The following is a 25,524-nucleotide window of genomic DNA, read 5'->3' on the forward strand; positions in this document are numbered from 1 at the left end:
CTAGGTCCAGGGAACTAAACCTAGGGGACAGAGAGATGTTCCTCCGTACCTCTGCTTGTCACGCAAGCCCACTCCACAAAGACCCAGGAAGTGACAATTAGGATCCTGAAACAGAAGGGTTTGGGAGCCCCATTAAAACCCACAACAGACATTAAAGAGAAAGAAGTTTTCAGTAATCCCTCTAATATCTGCAACAGTCAATTGAGTGACACAGGGGTGAGAACCTCCTTACCTCTCAAGTAACCCAGAAATTGGAAGGTTTCTCTCAGGTACCAGAGGGCACCAAAGAAACCTCAGGCTAAAGGGGGTGAAAGACTGGGCCTCGGGTTGATAATCCTGAGCAATTTGAGTTACATAACTCCCTTTTATATTTTGGTCCTCATCTATAGGCTTCCCTTGACAAAACGTGTTTCTTTTAAACGTGTATTGTCATTTTTCATGAACTTGTCACCTTATGACACCTTCTACTACAAAGTCTGCCCATCAGTAGGAGAGATTTCCAATTAAAAACTGTCTTAGAGAGCACTGCGCAAATAAGTATGTCTTTTGCTAAAAATATGTGTGTATTTCTTTTAAAAATCAAGACAGTACCTTGAGTCTTGCAATTATAATACAACCTCTCTAATATATTATCTATCAAAAATAGTCTTGTTTCAAAATAGCCACATGAAAGTGTTGTTGCAGATGTGCAGATCTGAACATGCAAGTGTATTAGTCTGGTGTCCTACTATCTAAGGAATGTGTAACAGTGCTCCAAGAATCTTGGAGGTTCTCAATCCTAAAGTAGATGCCACAGTCTCTATAGTGCCATGTGGGGTTAAATTACACTATTTGAGTATTTTCCCCTTTATATTGTATATCAACAATAGCTTTGAAAATGAAGAAATGATAGGTACGGGTTTTGCAGGCTCTCTGTGTTCATAAGGTGAAATATATTTATATAGATAAAGTGAAAATGACTCAGATACATATTTATGTACTTGTTAACCTTATTTCCAAATGAGACAAATTCCAGATTAATCAGACATCTTCCATTCGCAGGCTATAATGGACCCTCAAAAGTCCTCCCTTGCAATATATAGATTTATTTGAAGAAACTAATGTAAACATCAGCCGATAATTCTCTATTTGGGAATCTATGAACTACAACAGTTTACCTCATTATGGGTTACATGAATGAGGGTTGAAAAACACCTATGATAATGATGACATTTTAATTCAACCACAACATATATCATCCTACCAAAAACCAGGCTCAATATACCGGCCAGGTATATTTAATACCATTGATTAAGACACAGTTATCAATAAACCTAGGTTTTACACGCTTCTATTTTATACAAACTGTACCACTAAGTACATCCTGTACTGCATTGTTCTTGGACTACACTTTGCATAACTTCAAACCCCTCTCAACAGTGGGTTCAGCTCATTTCAACCAGCGCTTTTTTGGGATATCCTCTGGACCCGCCTACCCACTTTGTTGGAAACAAACTGCACAATATTCATGCCTAGCAACAAAAGTAATGCACATCCTAAATCTGACCACTTCTCAGGGGGCTGTCCCAAAACCTATAAAGGAGGCAATGTTGACCCCTCTCTTGAAAAAACGGCTTGTGGATACTACTGGCCTCATTAACTAGTGTTCTATCTCATATCTATTATAACCCCTCAGGCTTTTAGAGTGGGTTGATAGCTGCAGAGCTTGCTTGAAAACTACAATCGACTGAAAACTCAGTAAGCAGGCTTCCATATAACAGAGGCACACATTCATTGCTAAATAGGGGCTTTGGCAATCTCAAAATGTCCATGTGTGGGAGCCCATGTTTCACTAGTCCTAGCAGCTGCTTCCACACTGTACATCATTCCATCTTAATCTCGGGATTTATGGATTTTCGAGACCCTGCACTATCCCCAATCTCTTCCTTTATGAACCATCACACAGATGATCTCTATAACCCATTTATCCTAATAATCTATACATGTTACCAGTGGCATCCCTGATGGTTTGTTTTTGACACGTTTCACGTTCAACATTTATCTTTAACCCTTTACTAAACTTATCAGTGTCAGGTACCTAATAAGGTTAAGGCTGTCCATCACATTTTAGGACATGTCTCTGCTAAGCTTTTACCCCACAGGTGGGATGAACACCCCACACCATGTAGGGGGGGAGGCAAGTGTGAAATATGAGGATAGGGAGGAGACAAGGAGTCCGCAGAGCACAGTACCCCAGCACTGGAGGTACCTCAACTGGAACTATAAATAAAAAGGACACACAAGAATGATATCGTCAGAGGAGTCAGCCATCCCCTGATAAGAAAGCGTATTGGACACCTGGTGAGGAGATTGAACATAGCATGAAGTCCATGCAAAGAATGGAAGTGCAGCACTTGCATTTACGCAGTGAAAGACTATCGAAGAGAGACTGAGGTGCAAATGTCAAACAGTTTGATAGACACGCCTGCCAGCAAAGACTTGAGCCAGACGACAGGAACACCACTGCAGAGGTGTAAGACTCAGACAGAGTCAGAGAGAGGTCTAAAGAGATGAAGAGAAAAAGGGCAAAATCAAGGAAAGAAAGACTCACAGGAAGGAGCGGAAGTACGCCACAGGAATTCGAGTGGGGGCTGGTAATGGCAGCGAGAGCAAAAGGCTAATTTGGCAGTCAAGATTACTGGAGGAACATGGAACATTTGAAAAGATGTTGGCAAGAGTTACCCTAAACGCATAACACTGAAGCTGTGTCTAGATAAAATCAGTCCCTCTTGCCTTCAGACTCCAAAATATTACAAAGAACAATTTTTCATTATAAATATATTCCATTTTTTAAATTTTAAACCAAAATATATATTTTTATTTTATAGACAGCATATGGAAAGTGAAACTAAGTCAAAAAACATCCTCACATCAATCAGTTATAAAAACAAAATGATAAAACACCCCCCAAAAACATAGTAAATTGAATCAAAAAGTCCATTAATATACCACTCAATGTTTGTTGCAAAGCTTGTCTGCATCACATAGACAAGGCAACCCCGACATGCGCACGTTTCTGTCCTTACATAGGCTTTAAATGCTCTGGACTTTCATCATCTAGTTAATATGTTTGCTTCCATTTTTTTTTATATAATCTCCTAGACTGTTTCTCGTCTTAATGAACAATTTTCCTTCACCAAAAACTCCAAATCTTGGACTGTATAAGTTGATTAGCAGATATGTTTTCATTCTTGCCAACGTTGCCCATTGGCTTTTTTCCAGAAGCTAGACAAAAACATCCAATTGTCAACCTCTGAGTTTGTCGGACCTCCTTATTGGGTTCATTCAACAATTTTCTCTCAAGAGAAAACCCGGTTCTCTTTTCAAGTCTGAACCTTTGGTTAGCCTGCACGGTCTGTAGTTACTTTAAAACTGCATTTGCGTTCCTCTCGTTTGTGTACCCTAGGCGTCTGATCCATTAAACAGGCAAGAGTCACCTTAAAATAACCTCTGGAACAAGAAAGGATTTAAAAAAAAAACATGATGTCCCCTATGCGTCTGCAGCAGCACAACATTCACCTGGGTCAGCCGTTTGCCATCTTGATTGATATAAGCAAAATACCAAGTGTTCCTGAGAAAAATCCACAACAGCTGCGCCCTCATTAGACTGTTACTCAGCCTCCTACTAAATTACACTAAATGACACAGCAATTCTGCAGAAACCGAACACCCTTTGTAAACTGCCCCATAATCCGGTCTCGTTCGTACAAGTAATTATTGGGTTTTAACCCTGCGAGTGCTGCAATGTTTTAAGTACACTAATTATATCCAAATTCTGTTGGAGGCGTTCGTCCCCCAAAGTACACATGTGCAGAACTTGCCCTTGATGGCTGGCTTCCGAGGAATCTTCATAAATTGAACCCCACAAAAACAGAGATCTCTTCAGAGGTAATTTACTGCTCCAATCTAAAAACGTTCTGCCCACTATTGCTTAGCTGCTGCCCCCATTGGGCTCACCTGTGGTGAGCCTGGTTTTCATTGATACTCTCCACTGTCCCTCTCCCAGATACCAGATTGTGACTAGCTTGGCACTGCCAATAGTCGAGAACACCAATGCAATCAAATATTTCTGGTCAGCCAGCTACTGGACAGAGGCTGGATAATGCAGCCACTTCAATGTTGAACACCTCTCCCATCCTAATGATACTGCAAGGGTTTCCAGTAAAAATGTGCCTTTTTTAATAGGTTTCCTGCTTATCCTATCACAAAAATGTATCTATCTTTATTGAGAAACCGGTGAAAACATTTGCTCGCTCAAGGTGCCTCCTTTCTTCCACAGCCATGCATCTGGTGGCATAATGGTTCAAACACTGGCAAGCAAGCACACCAGCTTTCTTCCATCTTACCATATAGCTCAAGCAACACGAAACTGTTGCAAGTTAGAGTATCTGAAAACCAAACAATGTTTTGAACATTTCCTAAGCCTTGGCTCCGCCAGCACTAATCACTGGGATCATGTACACCAGTAGATGATATATCGGGAGCAGAGGTGCTAAGAGGCCACTGGTGGCAAAAGCTGCACTTTATAAGTCATATAGAATGCGGTAGTGTATCTAATCTACTGTTTGAGGTTATGCTTTGCTTGTTACCCACATTCACTGTAGATTGTTTCAGACACAACTATACTTATAACCCCACAGGGTCTGATGTTTTGCCTAAGGAGGTCCTTCAGTCCTGGCCACTTGTCGCTGTTGTTTGGCTGCATGCCCCTTGCACTACAACCCTCGGTAGCCGCTCATGTTTTCCAGTATACATCTTTGAGTTTCCATGGTAACCACATTCTCTTTGTTGGGTCACCTGCTGGTGTCACTTTATGCCACTGTGCTGTTGATCTGGGAAGCTTAGTTTCATGAATAGCCTGTTGGAGATCCATGGTCATCTGGTACTGTTCCTGGTACCTTTCTTGCTTATTCTGTGCCATGGGATCTGCAGCCTGTGCTAGTGTCCTGTGATGACACCTATGTCCATCCCTGTGTGTTGTCGAAAGTCCTAAACAACACCTCTGTTGGATTGTCATTGAATGTCTGCATTGGTTTTAACTGGTTTACTGGACAATTTCCTGAAGTAGTTGTCAAATAAGGCCTAACCAGTGATACAAATCCTGTATGTACCCCTATTAGGGTATTAGGGTGTCCAAAGGTACTGTGTGTCATGTGTATTTCCCTTCACACGGTGGGTTATGTGGGCTCCACTGATTTGTGGCAAATTGTGGCAAATTGTCATGTGCATTTGTAGAGGAAGGCCACCGGCTGTTCCCTAGAGGTGTCGCTACCTTAAACCACTCTATAAAAACCAGTGTTGAGCCAGAGGCCCAACAATGTCCTGCAAGATTGAATATGAAACATATGTTGCCGTATATGGCCATGACTTCTGCCTTCCTCTGAGACCAATGGTGCAGAACCAAAAGCAGACCTAGAAGTATGCTTGAATGGTGTCTGGAAACAATCCTCAATCCATGCCTGGAGTGAAAGCCCTGGAAGGTGCCAGGAAACGTTTGATTGTGGCCACTGCTCATGGTTGGGTGGCTGCCAAAAGGTGAACTGTGGGTTTCTAAACTTATCATCTGACTCGATTCTGCTTGTTAATCTGTGCTAACCTGTATTTGTTAAAGGAGTGCTCTAGCATATCTCATGATACTTTAATGTGAAAATGCTTACCTGACTTTAGAAAAAGATTCCTTCCAACGCCTAGCAGCTTGGATACTCTCTGTCCAAAAAGGTGGATATCAGGATCAAGGTTTTCCGGAGTAGGCTTAAGGTGTGATGGTATTTCCCTGGGTCTTGTACAGGAAGCTTGTGTAGGGCTGGGAGAGCTCTGTGTGGTGACTTATAACCAGGAAAATGTGAAGACCACAGGTCTGGATTTTATGGTTTGTTCTGGGTCTAATCGTGGGCCTGCTGAATATCCCCTACCAGCCTCTTCCTGATGGTTGCCTTGCCAGGCCCTCAGAAACTCTCTCAGTGGGAATACTGGGAGTTGATAGAGGATTTCGGGTTGGAAACCTTGCATGTTTGACACTGAAGACTCTCCATTTGGTGGATACATGGAGCTGAGAAAGGGGGGGCATGGTTATGGAGGGCTTGTTTTGTGCATGTATGAGTGGCCAGAAGGTGGTGGTTTGGTGAGGCCTGGTAACCTGCAGGGGCATCGTGCATCTTGTCTCTAATCTGTGACATGGAGTACAACTTGGATGGCTCTAAAGGAGCTTCTTGGAGCCCTCAGGAGGCCTGGTTTTCAGGAGGTGTGTTTAGGACCTAGGTCAAGAATATCGAGACTGCAGAGTGAGGACAACCTCCAGAAGGTTGGGCAGAGCTCACCCTTAGAGGAGTTATTAGTTAAAAGAGTTGAGAGGTAATTTTATCAAATTCAGTTTTTTACATCTTTCTCCCGGCAGTAGTTATCCGCTTTTTTCTTCTGATTCAACTCTCTAGCCAGCTTCTACCATAACCTGCCTAAGTAATTTCTGTTTCATGTATTGCCTAATCGAGATGTTTTATTAAGAGCTTTTATTAAGATGTTTTTTTTTCAAGATTACATTTTTATTGTTTGAAATTAAGGTTTTTTTTGACAATAATTATACGTGTTTATATGTGAAAGTTTATTTGTAAACTGATTCACAATAAATAAATAAATAAATAACCTGTCTAACACTATTTTGGAAATACATGCCTGGGGTTATCTATTCTAGTGACAGCCTGTGCTGCACTGAAATGATGGTACTATTAACTCTCTCATCTACTCTCATCCAATCACACTCCTTCCTCCACCCACTCACTTTGTCACCTGACAACTCTCCTCACCCATGCATTCTTCCACACTCCTGTTCATCCCAATGCAACCATCTCAACACTCACTACTCATCAATACACTCACCATTCCGATCGCTCATTCACACATACCCTCACTCACCCAACTCCATCATCTACCCTTCATCTATTCACCTGTTCACTCTCTCACCAAACCATTATTTACATTATCACACATTCTCTTCCCCTAACTTCCTGTATCTCATCTGCCCTCTCATTCCCTCATCCAGCTTAACCCATTGTTTTGCCAACAAGCATTCCTTCAAAGTAATTATACAAAAAAAAACATCGAATTATATATTGATTTACTATCAAGCGACCTCGTAGGTGAGTTGGTGGCCTTGCCGACTCTGTTAACCTTTAAAAGCATTTGTTTTCATCTTTTAACGTTGCTGTGCTCTCTCGTGCCATCTTTCCCTAGGATTGCTATCCTGTCTTCAAGGAACCATTGATTAAGTTGTGTCCCTGCCTTCTCCCAGCCTGCCTACCGCCCCTGATTGCCTCAGCATTCTTTTTAGGACTATCTCCCAGTGCAGCCCCCGTGCCCATGCAGACCCCTCCAGTCAAGTGTCCCAAGGCAAAGAGCAGCTCCTGCAGTAGCAACTCCAGATTGTGTTTGCCAGTGTTTGTAGGTGGAGCCTGCAGTGCAGCCGTCAACCATCAGTGACTGACAAGGTAAGCAAGCTGCAGGCAGGGGGAACAGCCATCACTCCTCCCTATTAAACTGTCCCACCTCTCTTATTACTCCTATTAGCAAAAAGCTTGTAGTCTGCTGCACGTCGCCCAAAGTTGTTTGTTGCCATATCTCGCAGTTAGGCCTATATGCAGGAATCTAAAATGTGGGTTTTTAGCATTTGGTGTTGTGTTTTGAAATTTTGGCTTTTTCTCTCTATCTGGGAAAATCAGATCTAGGTGTTTTTCATTTGCTGTTGTGTTTTGAAATGTAGGCTTTCTTCCCTCTATCTACAAAACTTGAATCCTTGTGTTTTGCATTTGCCATTGTGTTTTGAAATGTAGGCTTTTTCCCTATATGAAACTCGAATCTGGGTGTTTTGCATTTACTATTGTGTTTTGAAATGTAGCCCCCCCACCCCCGTCTAGGCAACTCGAATCTAGGCATTTTACATTTGTTGTTGTGTTTGAAGTTTAAGCATTCCTCCCTCCATCCTGTAATCTTGACACCCTCCCCTCCATTCAGCACTGTGCTCCCAGCTCTAGGTGCTCCACCACCTCTTTTGGGACCAGCCCAAGCCGCACTCTATAGCTTTACAGATGGGCTCTGAGTGAAACAACTGCAGGACTAGTCTCCACATAGTAGGACTCCTGCGGCTGGTGAAGGAAGACTGGTAAGGGATCAAGTCTCTTGGCCTCTTCACCAAGCTCGCCCTCCTCCTGTAGGACTCTCTTCACTAGTCTGAACTTCCTTTCTTGTGTACCTAATTCGTCTGAGCCTGGCTTCCTGCTAGGCCACCTGGTGAGTTTGTCGTACATTATGCTGTTCTCCTTCCCTCTCTATACCCGCTTCAATCTCTCTGCTTTCTCCCTCCATGGTTCTTTCCATCTCCACTGTCTTCTGTAACTGCTACTCTATAACCTATCCTATTTCTCTTTCGAAGACAGGAAGGAAAATGTTCAAGAAATATCTCCTGGTCTCCAATCCAGGCCTGCTCATCACTGACATCCATGTCTATGCTTATTCCAAGCAGACTATCACTGGCATCCTCTTTGTCATTCCCGCTATGGACTTTTGGATTCCACATATGGTCTCAGTGCTCTCCCCTTTCTCTATGTCGTCCATTAATGGTGGAACATGATGGGAAGTAATCTTGGTATATTTCCCATCCTCTAGGGGCATCATTAATGTCTACCAGAATGGCACTGTAATTGTTGAGGGCTCTCAGCCCAACCTACTCCTTCTTGATAGGCATCTTCCGTCTCTCATCACCTTCCTCCTTTCTTCTGCCACTCCTCCTTCTGCCACCCTTCAAAGGTGGCAACCAGCTCCACATAGCTACCCTCAACGTTCGCTCAGCCGTTGAACACTCCTCTGACATCTGCCACCTTCTTGAAGACTTTGACCTTGACATCCTCGCTCTCACTGAGAGTTGGTTCACGGGCAAATCTGTCACTACTTTTGAGACACTCTTCCCGGAAGGCTACAAGATCCTCTCTAAGCACAGGACTAACCGGTCTGGGGGAAGAGTGGCCCTGATCTTCCCTGAATGGATTCCTGCTACTAATATACCCACTCAATCCTACTCTTCCCTCGAATGCCTCATTTGCAGGTTTGGTGTCTCTCCAATCCTCTTTCTGACTCTTGCTACCATCTACAGGACCCCTGGTCCCGTCTCCCTCTTCCTCTCAGAGTGGTCTGACCTGACCTCTTCTCTTCTTGCCTCCTCCTCCGAACTTTTTTTCCTCAGAGACTTCAACATTCACCTTGACTCCCATGATTTGGCCTGTGGACTCTTCCACAGCCTCTGTGACTCTCTTTCCCTCACCATTCTTCCCGCAGGTCCGACGCACTCAGCCCGATACACCTTGGATTCTCTCATGTCAGCAGACATCCCGATCTCCAACCCTCTCACTACACATCTCTCCTGGTCTGATCATGCTCTCCTGTCCTCTCACCTGGATCTCTTGGGTCCCTCGGGAAAGCATCTGCCTGCACTGCCAGTCTCCCTCTCCATCATTCGACTGATGAAGCGAGTGTCAGTTGCTGCTTTTGCCTCCACTCTCATTCCCCTCCGGCCACTGACTCTCACACTGACACAGCCCTTGCTAACCTTCACCTCTCCATTTCCAACACTCTGGACATCCTTGCCCCTGTCATGAGGATCCGCATGAAGCCTGCCTCCAAGCGTAACACCTGGTATGATTCTGACCTAGCCTCTCTGAAACACAAGGGCAGTGCTGCTGAGCGGAAATAGCAGGCCTTGAGCACATCCTCTGACAGACTGGCCTGCCGCCTGCTTCAAAGACAATACAGACTCTCCATCCGCTCAAAGAAGAAGGCCTATATCAAAGCCTGCATCTCTGGGGCCACTAATAACATGGCTGAGCTGTTCAAATTCTGCAAGGAACTCATCAATCCTACTGCAGTCTCCACATCGCCTCTGCCTTCCCCAACCCTCTGCGCTGCACTGGCCTCTCACTTCATAACCAAAACTCATCATATCCTGTCCTCACTCTCCTCTACACCCCTCCTTTCCCCCTCACCTGCTAATAGGCCTCCCTTGGCCTCCCCTATCATCTTCCCTCCTACTCGTCTCTTTCTCGCCCATATCACAGACTGAGGTCTCTAGACATGTCCGCTCTATGAAAGTCTCTTCCAATCATGTGCTCCCCTGCTCCTCCAGAACTATCAAGGACAACATTACCTTCCTTGTCCCAGCCCTGGCTGATTTCTACAATCACTCCTTTGCCACTGGCTCCTTCCCGCTACTCCTCAAGCACTCTCTTGTGCACCCTGTCCTCAAAAGGTCATCTGCCGAACCCTCCTGCCCAGCTAACTACCACCCTATCTCCATTACTCTCTTCCTGGGCAAACTCTTGGAGAATCTGGTCATCTCCCAGCTGATCCACCACACGGAATCTGTTGGTTGTCTCCACGACCACCAGTCTGACTTCAGAGCAGCCAGAGGCACAGAAATTGCACTCCTGAACACCCGTGAAGACTTGCTCTAAAATCTCAGTTCCAACTCTCCTTCCATTCTCATTCTTCTTGACCTTTCCGCTGCCTCTGATATGGTCAATCATGCCACCCTTATAAATCGGCTCTGTAATACCCTTGGCATCATGGACCTGGAACTGGAGCCGGTTTACCTCCTTCCTCTCTGACAGACCATTCCAGGTTCAACTGGGCCCTTTTCTCTCCTCCATGACACTCTCCACCTGTGGCATCCCTCAGGGATCTATCCTCCCGCTGTGGCTCTTCAACATCTACCTTGCCCCACTAGCCCATTTGATCTCCACCTTCTCTCCTAATTTCAAGTGTTATGTGGGTGACACACAACTCTCCTTCAAGCTTCCCTCCACTGCCTCCTCTTCTTCCTCTCTCATTCCTGACTGTCTGACTGCTATTCAGGCACGGTGTGTGCAGCTAAGGATCTCTGCCTTGATACAAGTAAGACTGAGATCCTTCTCATTGGGACCCCAGCTCCCTCCTTGCCTCCCACTATCTAGCCATCCTCCATGGATTTGCCTATTGCTGGACCTTTTGCATTTGTGTGCCACTGCCGCCCTGTAAGATGGGGTTGGCACCATGTATTGGCCTATTGCTGGACTTTCTGCATGTGGGTGCTGTTGCCCTGCAACATGGGGTAGGCACCATGTATTTGCCCACTGATTTATCATCCACATCTGTATGCTGCTGCCGCCTGCTACATGGGGTCAGGATCAATGGATGTAATCACCTTGTACTTCTCTTTTTGCAATTTGTGTATGATATATTACCTTCTGCACATTTCTGTGATGTTGTAATTCACTTTCTACGCTTCCTTTTCTGTAACCTGAAGCACTGAAACTAAGTTAAGCGCCTAGATACCTTAGGGTTTTGCACTCTATACAAATAAACAAACAAACAAATAAACCCTTTTGTGAGGCAAAAAACCTTGGTATCATTTTAGACTCCTCTCTGTCCTAATCTCCTCACATCACAGACTTTGAAAAAATGGCCCACTTTCATCTGCACCACCTCAAAGGCATTCTCTCTTTCCTCACCTTCCCCCAGCAACTCAATGTCTCAAGAGCTCTGGTCCTCTCTAGGCTGGACTATTGCAACAATTCCTCAATCTTCCTAAATATCTTCCTTCTCGAGCTCTTTGCTCATCCGCCTCCAACTCCCTCAGGGTCAGTCGCTTCTCCAGGCAACGAGTTGGTGGTAGATTTCTTTCTTCAGCTGGTGCCTCCCTCTGGAACAGCCTCCCTGCCTCCCTCAAACTTGAGCAGAACCATCTCCGGTTCCAGAAACACCTCAAAACTTTTCTCTTTGCTTCTGCTTTTTCTGCTCATCTCCTCTGCTGACCTCCTGGCTGTAACAGGAACTACACTGGACCTGGACACCCTCTGATCTCTGGCCCAGGTCCCTCCCCACCAGCGTCACACACCTGCACTGCCCACCTGGCAACCCCCGGACTTGGGGACTGGTTCTGTATCCCTTTAGTCCCCCACCAGCCCTTGACACCTGAAGTCTGCACTTACCCATGCACTTGCCACATGTTGGCCGTTACTTACTTACTGTTATTATCTATTCCCATGGGCTGCACTGTCCCTGCCCCCTTCCCACGCACTTGCGTGATCTGAATGACACCTGGCCTAGTAGGATGTTGTCTGTCTTCCCTTTGTTTCCCCTCCCTTGCCTCGTCGCACCTTGAAACACTTGTGTATAGCCGCGCTATAAATGCCATATCACTTCATATCATATAATATCAATCTGCCTAAATCCTCCCTTCACCCCCTACAACTAATCCAGAATAGGACTGCAAGACCTACCCTTGACCTCAAGCCCTGGGACTGCTTCTCTCCAACCCTGAAAGCTCTCCACTGGCTCCCGGTTGCTGTGAGGATCAAGTTCAAGACCCTCTGCATCATCCACAAGGCTTTCGTGGGCCAGGGACCCTGCTGCATTCACCTTTCTTTCCCTAAATACCTTCCTGCAAGAGCCCTTCGGTGTTCTAGCTCCAACTCTCTGAAGGTCAGACCATTTTCCAAGCAGAGAGTGGGGGTAGATCTCTCTCTTCCGTGGGGGCATCCCTCTGGCTCTGGAATGGCCTCCCTGCCCCTCTCAGGCTTGAGCTGGATCTTGTTAAGGAGAATTCTCAAGAATGGCTAATTTTCCTTACCATTTGAGTCCCTCAGCAGCCTTGCTGGATTTCTAGGGTTTAATCTTTTTACCTGGTAAGAGTATGAGTGTTTTTTTCCCACTCTTACATGTGTTTTGCTGGGTGTTGTACATGTTTTGATCATGGGCTATGGAGTCTCAACCACCCATAGGTATCATCATTTTACTGTGTGTCACCCAGCACCTTTAGTGTAGTGACAAAGGGTTGTCTTTTTCAGACTTCCCAATTTAAACTCCATTTTCTGGGACTGACTACTGTCTCCCAGAACATGTAAAGTTGCCATTGACTTTACTAGTCTTTTTAAAATTACAGACCCAGTACACGCTATCTTCCAATAGAGTAGTGCATGGGTTAATAGTTATCCCCTATTGTCTGATTCTCATGGAACATTAGTATGTTCCCCTTTCTCTAAGATTTGACTGGTGGCAGTGGTATCTACCATTTTTATTCTACCATGAGCTATGAAAATAGCCTCGGTACCGTTAGAGGCTATGGTGTTAGCCTCAAACTCAAACCCGGTAATCCACTTTTAATTTTACTTGGTTCCGGTTGAGTTGTTTTGCCATATCTTTTTGTATAGGTCTTTGTAGTGTTTTACTCTGCGTGCCAAACCAGGTTTGGTTCCTTTGTTCACCATCCTTTGGCGGGTTTCTGCACAGAAGCCCTCCTTAGGCGCCTGAGTGTCTCGGTGGGCAGGATGTGAGGGAGGGGGTTGAGGCCTCCTGCACAGGGTCTCCTTGTTTGATTGGCTAGGTGGCTGCTTTGCCAGGACAGCCACCCTGCTGTGTGATTGACAGCCAGGCTGTGTGAATGGGGGATTTGGTGCATAAAAAGCCAGTCTCTGGGACTGGAAGGCAGAGTCGCCACTGGAACAAGAGAACCAATGAGAAGCTGAAGGAAGACGACTGCTGCAACTACTGGACACCCGGTGAAGTCTTGCTGCAGGTCTGAATCGCCTGAAACTTCGACAACAGAGGAGATCTGCAAGGAATCTTCTCCCCTTGAGCTTGGTGGGAACAACCAGCTCACCAAACACCAGACACTGGTCCTCATCCTGGTTAAATTTACTGTGCATCGCTGCAGTAGATTGGATAGCCAGTGGGAAGAGAACCTGTTTGGGTTTTAAGGAGTGCACCTCTTATTCGTCGTTTTGATCCGCTGCTTGCTTCTTCCCTGGGCAGTGCAGGACCCTCCAGCCATCCTCCTTCTTGTCACCACAACTGAAGCTTCAGGAACCGTGAGCCTGCAGGAACAACTGCCTCAGCTATAGCATTCTTCTTCTTTTAAGGTACTTTGCAAACTCGGTCGTTCTTTCCGTCCAACCGCGGTGAAAGTGCTTGAAATCTTTCACCTCTCTGAAGGCGTGTCCTTCTCTTCTCCTTTGAATAACTTTTCCTCTGACCAACTTCGTTTTGAACTCTTGGCAGAGACTTAACCGCAAACTACTTTGAACTGTGTGATCCTCTGCAAAGACTCTGAACCATTAACATTGGCCCATGCCTATTGATTTGCAATCCTAGATGTAGTAAGCCTTTTCTAGATTGCCCTGCCTATAACTTGTTGGTGCTATTGATTTTGAATAACCTTGTCTTTTCCACCCTTTTAAATTGCTGGAGTGCCATTTTGCTCACACTTCATTTTCAGCCTAACTTGTCCAGAATTAATTGGGGGTTGTTGTAGTATATTAAGGCTGTGATTTTCTGCTGCTTTATGATAATGAACTGTTTTTATAACTGATGGTGTAAATAAATGTGTATTCTTTTACTCAGAAACTTTGAATCAGTGTTTGTTTGAATCATAGTAATTGGTGTCCTTTGTGTAAACTCTTGTACTGCTCACTTTACTCTTGAGATAAGTCTGGCTGCTCAGCCATCGCTACCAGTTTACTGTGTAGTACAGGCTTGTACCAAAGGTGAAATTGTACTTACACTTGTAGTCTTAATTGTGTGTAGTGTTCCCAAAGGGTACTGCATATGATTCTGCCTAACAGATCTCCTTAAATTCTGGAAGCTTCTCAAGACCCTCCTTTTCGCTTCTTCCTTCCCTCTTCCACTCCCCTGCTAATGTCCCCTTCTGCTGCATTGACTGGCTGCCTGGTTCCTTCCAGTCTAACCCAGCAACTCGGTCTCCCCTGACCACCCCTAACCTGCACTTGCTCCAACAGGCTCCCTTCCCCTGCACTAGCCTGGTTGGGCCAGCACCCATATTGAGCCCATCCTGCCCTGTCCTCGCACTCAGCATGCGGACCTTCATTCCCCTGCACTCTTTGCATTCCCCTGACACTTGTCCACATGGCCTCCCCTTAGCACTCGCCTACCACAGGTGCCTTCTTCCCCACTTCCTCCTCTCACCCAGCACTTGCGCTTTCCACTCCCACCTGCACTTCCTTCCCTTCTTAGCACTAGCGCATTCCGCTCTGACCGGCACCCCTCCCCCCTGAACTTCTTGTTACTGCACTTGCATGATCCGAATGACAGAAGGTCTAATAGGACCGTTTTTTATTCTTAATCCCTGCACAGCTCCCCCCTCCCCCTGTTTTGTCTTGTTTCACCTTCAAATACCACGTGCTGGATAGGCACATTATAAATCCCCAATAAATAAATAAATAAAATAGGGTGTGTGGGGTAAGGGGTTAAAAGGGGTGGGGAGGGACTTGGGGTAGGGTGACTAGTATAGGGAAAGGGGATCTTGGGGGATGCCACCCAATTGAAAAGATAGAATGTGATGAGTTTTTCGGGCATATGACATGGAACCCTCATACAGTCACCAACCTTTCTGGTCCCTCTGATCCATTCAGCCCTGTCTGCACCACCTTCCCTCTTTCACCATAGATCTGGGCTCTTGGTCGCATCATGGCTGCCCCTGGATGTGCTAGATTTCGGGCGAGGGGTAGATATAGTGCCCTGGGGATATCTGTGGTTCAGGTGAACTCTATAATGTTGATGCAGGGCCCAAAAGGCAGAAAGAGAAGTCACTAGGAACCAAGATTAAACCATGCACAGCAGATTTTGGATCCAGACCGGAGTGAGTGCAGGAGAAATGGCCACAGGGGCTCCTTTGATCGGATTGCCACGGGATTGGCAAGGGTATCTTGGGGGACATGCATTGTGTGTCATGGTGGCTGTGTTCCTGATGCTGACTGGCTTTGTTTTGGCAGCTGGGAGGTACAATAGCTCTTCCGCTGGTCTTACCCCACCTCAGCGCTTGTCTTGCTGCTCTCTTGTGGAAATGGCAGTCATGCATACCCCTTTCCATCCAAGCTGATTCTGAAAGCACCCTTCCGATACCAGCATGGAGCCAGCCCCCTTCCTAAATCTAAACCTATAGGTAGAGTTGAAAAGACACAATGCCTCATCTGAGATGCTTTTCTTAGGATTATCATAAAGTCAAACACAAATCTGCTCTATTCTAGCTGCTATTATATTTTAATATGCTCTGGAAAATTGCTACATGGAAACTGTGCAGGAGGCTCAAGTGATGTAAATCTACCATTAACAGGAGCTTCGCGACACTTTTCTACATGCAGCTATTAGTCAATGGGTCCTCTGGCTCCTTAGGTAATACTTGAATGTCTAAACCTCATTTTTGGTTTGCATATTAAAGTGGAGATGTCCATCATTTGCATGAGGGAGGCTCTCATGCAAATCAGCGAATCCTCATTGCCCTGGGCCATGTTGCTGTCAGCGAGCATGCGTTAGAGTTACACACTTCCCGGGCGTGGCATGGAATATAGACCACCTAGTTATATTGCGCTCCCAATCCCATAGCAGATCCTTGCGAGAGGGCTTCGAGGAGTAGATGGATCACCCAGGTACAGGCCTCTCGTCTCAACTGGTATTATTTCTACAGTGTTGATGACCCTTTTTATTTAGCTCCTGTTTTTAAAAACTAGAGATGTCCGCATTTGGGGACAGATCCTTTTCCACTCCACCTGCAAAACTGCCTGGTTTTGCACCAGCATGACATTTGCATGTGCTCCCGAAGTCTAAATGTAAGGCTCTATAACCACAGTCAGTCAATCAATTTTTATTCTGTATAAACCATTAACATCCCGCATAAATAAACAATTGAATACATATTACAAAAGGAAAAGTACCACAAAAAAGAAAAAAAACATGTTATAAAAAGAACGTTTTTTTTTAAAAAGGAGCTCATAAAATAGAGTCCTCCCACACAATACCTATCAGCCCCACTTAGACTCTTTCACAAAAGACACAAGATCATACATAAAAACCTCATCTGTTGATATCATTACTAAAATCATTGCTTCCGCACAATGATTCACTTTATTCTTTAGAAAGTGTGAGTTTAGCCATTTTTCCTCAGTCCGATATTATCCTTACATATCAGCAAAAAGAACACAGAGAATATGACTCTGCTATTGATTTAGTACCCGATGTAGAACTCAGGGAATACCTTCGTTTAGAATTATCTAAATTCCCTCTAGTGGATTATCATTTTATGTGCCGTAAACATTCTCTTGTATCGAATCGCTGTATACTTTATTGAGGTTGGAATACTGTGACTATCGAGGACCATTTGTGACATTCTCGAATGATTAGTCAGAGCTGTGTGTTTTGCCAAGTTGAATTTGCACTGTGCCTACCAGTTGCAGATAGGATCTTTCAATGAATGGAAGGCTGCATTTAGAACAACGCCCTGTGGGCATTTTAAACATCAAGTAATATCCTGTGGATTGTGAAATGCTTCCTTGATATTGCAAAGTGTAATGAGCTCAGCCTGTTCTGAAATCATGTATCAGATTGTAATTTTGTTATCTTGGAAATATTTTGATTTATTGGTCCTCGATAACAAACAAGGGAGTCATGCTCAGGAAGTCTTCAGTAGATAATGTTTTAAACACCAATTTCCAAAGCATTGCAGGTCTGAGCTTGGGAAAGACTCAGTGGAATATTTGAGAATAATTTGTTTCAACTGTTGGGTTATCGAAGGATCCTTGCGTGAAATGCAGTGGCTATGCAATGGCCTCGACCTTCTTATGTCACTGAAGCCTAGTGTTTTCCTGGATTCCAGCATATGTATAGCAGGTTTTTCCAACATTGTTCATATTTTGCTTCTGAAGTTTCTCAGCTACTGGGCGCTGTGACCTTCACCTTCTTATGTCACTGAAGCCTAGTGTTTTCCTGGATTCCAGCATTTGTAAAGCAGGTTTTTCCAACATTGTTCTTATTTTTCTTCTGAAGGTTCTCAGATACTGGGCTCTGTGACCTTCACCTTCTTATGTCACTGAAGTCTAATGTTTTCCTGGATTCCAGCATTTGTATAGCAGGATTTTCCAGCATTGTTCTTATTTTGCTTCTGAACTTTCTGAGCTAGGGGCGCTGTGGCGCACAATGAAGCTGCTGCACACCTGAAGGGATCTGGACACTAAAGGGAGACTCTCCATTCTAAACTATGAAAATACACTGATCAAGTTGGTTAAATCTGCCCCAAGGTACCTTGAAAAGGGACACCTGAGAAAATGATCCACAAGATCAATCAGTGAAATGAAGACTGGTCTTCGGGGCAGTCGCAGAGTTGACAGGTAGGGAGAGATAAAATGGTGCTGCCGGTTCACACAATCTACCGATGCCTCTCGGACACTCGCAGAAGAGTATCAGAGCCCAAATCTAGAAGAGAGTTTATGCTAGAAGATCACAGTGTGACAATCTTCAGGCCTGCAAGTCGGCAGTGGGGACAATGTGCGATGGAAGTGTGAGATGTGGAGGTGATCAGCAGAGCTGTGCCGAGCAGTGCTTGGCTCTAGAGCAGTTGAGGAGGTGAAGATTCCACACTGTGCCCTGCCATTTCTCCCGCAGTTCCCCAGGAAGGCCTGTCGCCATTTCCTCTGTGCCAACCGGCCAGCTTTTTTGACAGACCTATGCTGCCATGACAAGCACAGTCATTTTTGAATCGGTTGCGGGCCCAACCTGATCCGAGCACTCTGACTCCAAAGAGTCACCAATATCGACAGGTGAAGCAAAGACTCCCCTCAGCTGATTTTCGCCCCAGACATTGCCTGGGATGTCACCGGCCCTCTGGTATTTGGGGACCTTAATCATCCCCATGGACGGGAATGGTGATGTGCGCACAACCATGCATGGTCCTCTTCACTAACTGCCTCAGCCAATAAGTGAAAGCCTAGACCTGTAGCGGGGAATCCTGATCCTTCAACAGCAAACTGCATTGGTGCCTGAAGAGGTTTGACACTCTACAGTCTACACGTTAACGTTTCTATAGTGAGAGGTTGGGAGCTCCCTCTGGCTATTTTGAGGAGATCTGGCAGAGAACATTGATGGAGCTACAGTAAGAGGGTTGAATCATTTGTTTCACTGATACCAGTGCTGAACCACTCCTTATTTACTTCCCAGATAATTCTCTGCTTACAGACATTGCTATAACAACTTCAAGCTTCAGAGATGCACTTCTGAAGATTTAGCAGATGGCATCAGTGTGTGCACCAACTTTTAACATGTTCTTATGATTGTTATTGTCATGTGCAGCTGCAGATTATTAAGGGAAAGAAACACTCTGCCTCTGCTTCATATTCTTAAGTAGAAAGCATATTATCCCCAAAATCACACGCTGAAGTAAAGCTAGATGCCATAGAGAGCCGATGCGGAACAATACAATTATATGGAAACTGCAAAGCGATTTATGTTTAAGGCCAAAACATGTTTCGCAATTAAGCTTCATCAAGACCTGATTGCTAATTATTATTAAACTCAGTGTAATTTTATTGATGAAATCTGTTACAGGGATATAATGTATGTCCAATTAAATTAGGCTCTTTCAGATCTTGACTTAGTGTAAAGTTGCCCAACATGCAATAGGTTACCAATTTTCACAGTGCAGTATGTTTGCACTGAATATGTTTTATCCTGGTTGGGTATCATCAGTGAAGGGCAGCTTGATTCCATGGGCACTTGATATATTAGCTGAAGGCAAGGCCGGGCTACTGATGTTTTTAGATCTGTCAGCTGCCTTCAATGTATTAGACCATGACATCCTCAAGTCACGTCTGGACTCAGAACTGAATATCAATCAACTTGCTTTTAGCTGGATCAACTCTTTCTTGCGAGGCTGCTCTGCCTCAGTAGTGTTGGCCCTGTCTTCAGCTAAGACTCACACAAGGAGTTCCGCAAGGTGCATGCCTGTCTCCATTGCTCTTCAGTCTTTACACCAGACCACTCATGATCTGCTGCATGTCAAAACTGTTCTCTTACAAAACTACACCGATGACACCCAACTGCTGCTCAAGTTGTCTGGTGACATTGCCTTAGATACCATCAAGGTCAACAACATCTTTAACGTGGTCAGCAGTTGCATGAGAGATAACTGGCTCTGCTCAAACAACCAGAAAACAGAACTATCACTACTGGCCTCTCAAAGGACAATGAGGAAATTAGGAAGTCCTTATGACTCTATGTTGTTGGGGAACCATTTTATCCCAATAATAAGGAAGGCCATGTCATTAGGCAGCCACTTAAACTCTGACATGAATATGAACGCTCAATCTCTGCTACGGTTAGTGCCAGCCACTATTATCTCAATTTGCTTCGGCAGATCAAGCTCCTTATATCAGAATCTAATGCTACCACTATTGCTAGGGCTATTATCGGGAGAAAGTTAGACTCTGGTAATGCCCTACTTTTGGGTGCACCAACCAGTGAGGTCGCCACACCCCAGGTTGTGCAGAACTCGGCTGCCAGGATTGCGGCCAATGTTGATAGGCAAGCTCATATCTCACCCACACAAAAAAACTCCATTGGCTGTCTGTTGCACAACCGATCAAGTGGCCCAAACCATCTCTCAGAAATGCCTGTATGGAGAAGCCCCAGCATATCTTAAAGCCTACAATGATTTGTTTGTTTGTTTGTTTGTTTGTTTATTTGATAAAGCGCAACCAAACCCTTGGGTAGCTGGGCGCGAACAGTACAAGTATACTTATAGCTTGGTTACAGAGATAATTGACATTACAGGTATACTTAGAACTTGGTTACAGAGGTGGTTATAGACCATACATTCAGGGCAGGTAAGGCAATTTGCTGCCACCTAGTTTACAGCGAGACTGGTAATTGCATACATGTATTATGACATTAGATAGAGATTGGGGTGGCAGGTACAATACAAGTGAAAGGCCTAGTATACATAAAGTGACAAGAGGTAGAGGTACAGGTAGGGAAAGGAGAAGGCGTTTATGAATAGTTTAGGAATCATTGGTACGGATCCATGTTAGGGTTTTTTGTCTAAAACTCGAGTAAGGTTGGTCAGGTCTGAGATCCTGGGGGAGTGTATTCCATGTTTGCGCAGCTATGACCGGCAAACTAGAGCCGCCAGCTGTAGATCGTTTGAATCTCGGGACTTCCAGGGTGTTGATGTTGGCAGATGTCATGGGGCGGGCAGTAAGTCTCTTGTTTATTCTTTCAGCCAGATAGGGTGGAGCTATGTTGTTTAGACATTTGGACGTGAGAGAGAGTGTTTTGAGGAGGATTCTATCATTGATCTTAAGCCAGTGGACATTTCTTCTGAAACTGGAGATGTGCTCTCTGTTGGGGATATTTAAGGCAGCTCTAAGAGCATTGTTTTGAAGTTTTTGCAGTTTGTCAGTGATATATTTATTGGATCCTGCGTATAAGGCATTGCAGTAATCTAGTTTAGATAATATAAGTGCATTGGCCGATGTAATGCAGCTCATTAAAGAAATGGTCTACATGCTCGGATCAGCTTGCAAGTGTAAGCTGTAGAAGATGCTAGAGAGTTGACTTGCTTCTTAAGGGTGAGTGCCGAGTCATGGTGGAACCTAAAGTTTTGACTACGGGCATCACTTTGATAATGTTGTTATCAATGTTGAAGGAAGCATAGCTAGGGTTGAGTTTTTTAATAGCCATCTCTGAACCTAGGATCAGTAGCTCCGTTTTGTCGTCATTCAGGCAGAGGCCATGGGAGGCCATCCATGCCTGAATGAGGAGGTATATCTTGTTTACTAAGGCTGAGTCCTCCAAGAAATTGCCCGAAAGGGGGATGAGGACCTAAGTGTCATCTGCAGAGTTAGTGTAGGTGACACCCCGTCTACCCAACTTGTAGAACAGGGGCTTAGTAAAGATGTTATACAGGGTAGGAGACACACATGATCCCTGAGGTACACCATAGGAGACTTGTATGGGATCAGCAGCTGCTGAGGGGGAGAAGACTTTCATTGTACGGTTGGCTAGGAAGGACTGGATCCAAGTTATGGCATCACTTGAGAAATGGGCAGCCGACCTGAGGTGGTTGCATAAAACTGCGTGATCCACCAGGTCAAAGGCTGCAGATAGGTCAAGGAGGAGTAGCAAAGCTGACTTCCTATTGTCCTTCAACTCGTCAATTTGGGTCTTCTATCTATCTATCTATCTATCTATCTATCTATCTATCTATCTATCTATCTATCTATCTATCTAGCTATCTATCTATCTAAATTCTTGTATTGCGCCACTAACCCAATTGCCTCAGGGCGCACACAGGAGAGAGTAAAAGACAGACAACAGATAGCATGAACAATTCAAAGAAAACATAAGACGCAGAGGAACCAAATAGGATCTAGTACTCACAAAAAACTGATGTAAAGGGACATATAGTGAGATACAAGATTCAGTGCACCAGCAGCACTATACAGGGAGGATGAATTAGCCTTAACCTTTGTCAAACAAGGAGGTTTTTAGTTGTTTTTTAAAAACATACAAGGAACCACTGTTAGCAAGGTGTTTGGGTAATGAGTTCAATAGGGCCGGGGCCCATGAATCAAAGCTTGTGCCTCCAAATCTTTTCAAGGTGAACAAGGGTTGAACCAAGATAGTGTTACTGCTTGAGCGCAGAGAACGACCAACCGATTTCTTTTTTAGCCTGGCGGTAAGATAAGGTGGAGCTTTACCATATAGGCATTTAAACACAATGGTTAAACCTTTATGTTGTAACCACTGTTGAACTGGAAACCAATGTAAGCTACGCCTAGCATCGGAAACATGCATATTATGCTTGAGGCCCATTACAGCTCGCACTGCACTATTCTGTATGACCTGCAGAGTCTTAAGATTAGCCTGCGAGGTACCAATCAGAAGACTATTGCAGTAATCCAACTCGCAGTTTACAATTGCAGCTGTGATCAAAGCAAGATTTTCTTTGGACAGATATGGACGTATGTGCCATAAGAGCTGAATATAGTAGTGGCAGGAGGATTTAAGGTAATTGGTCTGTCGGGTAAAAGACAGTTGAGGGTCAAAAAAGACCCCCAAAGTTTTTACAGATTTTGATATAGGAATAACATGTTGACCAATCAAGAAGTTGTCATATTTTATGTCAAGTTTCTTTAACCTCTGCTGAGTACCTAAGATCAACAGCTCGGTTTTGGCATTATTAAGGGCTAGAGAGTTTAACACCATCCATTTCTGAAGTTCAGCAAAAATGTGGTTAACGTGCTCTAGATCTTTTAAATACTCACCAGTAAATTTGAAGTTTGATAACAATCTGCGTGTCATCAGCATAATTGGCAAAATAAATGCCCATGGCTGACAAAAGGGCGCAGAGAAGACGTGAGTAAATATTAAAAAGTAGGGGCGAAAGACATGAGCCCCGCGGGACAGCACATAGTAATAAAGATGCCATAGAGTAAGCATTGTCCTTAGTTACCTTCATATTCTGTGGACCCAGGAATGATTTAAACCAAGCTGATGCTTCAGACGAGCATTTACCAATCGTAATTAGTCTATCCGCCAAAAGTTGGTGATCGGTTAAATCGAACGCGGTGGACAGATCTAACAACAACAGCAAAGCTGTATGACCTTCATCAATAAGACCAGCAATATAAGATTTTAAATCCAACAGCGCAGTCTCAGTCCCATGGTGTGGACGGAAACCGGACTGTTGGGTGGCTAATATATCGTGTTCCTCGACAAAGGTTTGATTTTGACAATACGTAATTTTGTCCAGAATTTTCAATATGAAGGAAACATTAGTAATGGGACGATAATTTCCCGCCTAAGCAGGATCCAAGTTTTCCTTCTTGAGCAAAGGTGTAACCCAGGCTTCCTTTATGTTCTCAGGAACATAGGATTCCTGAAAAGATCTCTTGACAAAAGTAGTGATCCATGGGGCAAGAGTAAGGATATGATCTTTGAATAGGGTGGCTGGAAAAACATCTCGTTTGCAGGAGGTAGGTTTCAGTTTAGAGACAGTATCAATGACTTCTTCTATAGAAACAGTTTTAAAGGTAAAAGCGGGAAAGTCTCCATTAGTATCCATATTTTCTGTAGTAGATGATATATGGTCAGAAATAAGTTTAACCTGAGTACTAATATTATTTTGATGAGTTAGAGTTTTATTTACAAAGCTATTGTGGATGTTTTGACACCATACACTGTCAGCCGGAGGCAGCGATGTAGTAGTGCAACCCTTTAACTCTTGAAGAATAACAAAAAGCTCCTTGGAACTAGATTTAGCTTTAGAAATCCGAGAGTTGAGATGCGATTCTTTAGTAGAGAGAATAAGTGATTTGCAGTGTCGGACGGCATGCTTGTATGAGGTGTGGCTGGACTCAGATGTTTGTTTATGCCATAGTCATTCCAGTTGGCGTTTTTTAGAGCGAGCTGCAGTTATTTCTACTGAGAACGGAGTATAAGATTACATTTTCCCTTTTTTTTGGGAGATTTAAGTGGAGCAAGTATTTCAAAAGCTTCATCAAGCGCATATCTTATGTTTGCTACAAAGACATCGAGCTGCATGGACGTCTCCAAAGATGGTAATAGAGGTATAACCGTAGCACGGAAAGCATCTTATGTGATTTTACGTATATTCCTTGACATATCAAGTGGAACTGGCTGATTATTAGTATGAGAAATATAGTTGTAATCTGTCTGGAAACTTACAGAAAAATGATCTGACCAAATGCATTGATCCACATTGATGTTACTAGTAGGAATATTTTTTGCTATTACCCAATCTAGTGTATTACCACCTATATGGGTGGGTACCTTAACATGCTGAATAAAAGATAATGAAGATAGGGATTCAGTTAAGGAGGTAGATGGTCCATCGATAAATTATCAGCCCAGAGATTGATATCTCCTAATATAATAGTGGGTGAATGAGGCTTGCAAGAGTTGCCAATGAAGGCCAACATTTGTTCTTCAAAAAGGGGAGTGTTGGTGGGAGGTCGATAAAGCACTAGGAAATTGAGAGAAGATATTGGGGCCAGACTGAATTTAAGAAAGAGAGCCTCACATTGATCAAAGACTGGTTTTGAGGTCTATTAATGCTGTTTCCATGCCGTGGAGGGAGCGGAAGCCAGACTGACGTGATCCTAATAAGTGATTGGCTTCTAAGTAGCATTGTATTTGTAGGTACGCTACTCTATCAATGATTTTAAGTAGAAAGGGGACTGTAGTGATAGGTCTGTAATTGGTTGGGATGGACAGGTCTAGGGTTTGTTTTTTGAGCAGTGGGAGTACCCAGGATTCTTTGAGGTTATTAGGGACTAGGTTCTGCTGAAATGATGCATTGATGATCTTAGGGATGAAGGGGGCTAAGTCTCTACCTGCATCCTTTATAATTTGAGCTGGACAGTTGTCTCCTTTGCAGTTTGACGGTTTTAGTGACAGTATGACTTTTTCTGTCCCAATAATGGAGATTGTCTTAAAGCTAAAGGGTAAGGTGGGGCTGTATGGTTAGATTATGGGGGGGTTCTGCTCCGGAGTGATCAATTACGCTTTCTAATTGGCTATTTTAAGTTGGAGTGAAGTAATTTTATTTGAGAGTGCATTTTGTATGCCAGTACACCAGGGTTTATCCTTGGGAGTGCTGTC

This window comes from Ambystoma mexicanum, chromosome 7p, assembly GCF_040938575.1.
Source record: "Ambystoma mexicanum isolate Mex_15411 chromosome 7p, UKY_AmexF1_1, whole genome shotgun sequence".
In the NCBI taxonomy this organism is placed as follows: Eukaryota; Metazoa; Chordata; class Amphibia; order Caudata; family Ambystomatidae; genus Ambystoma; species Ambystoma mexicanum.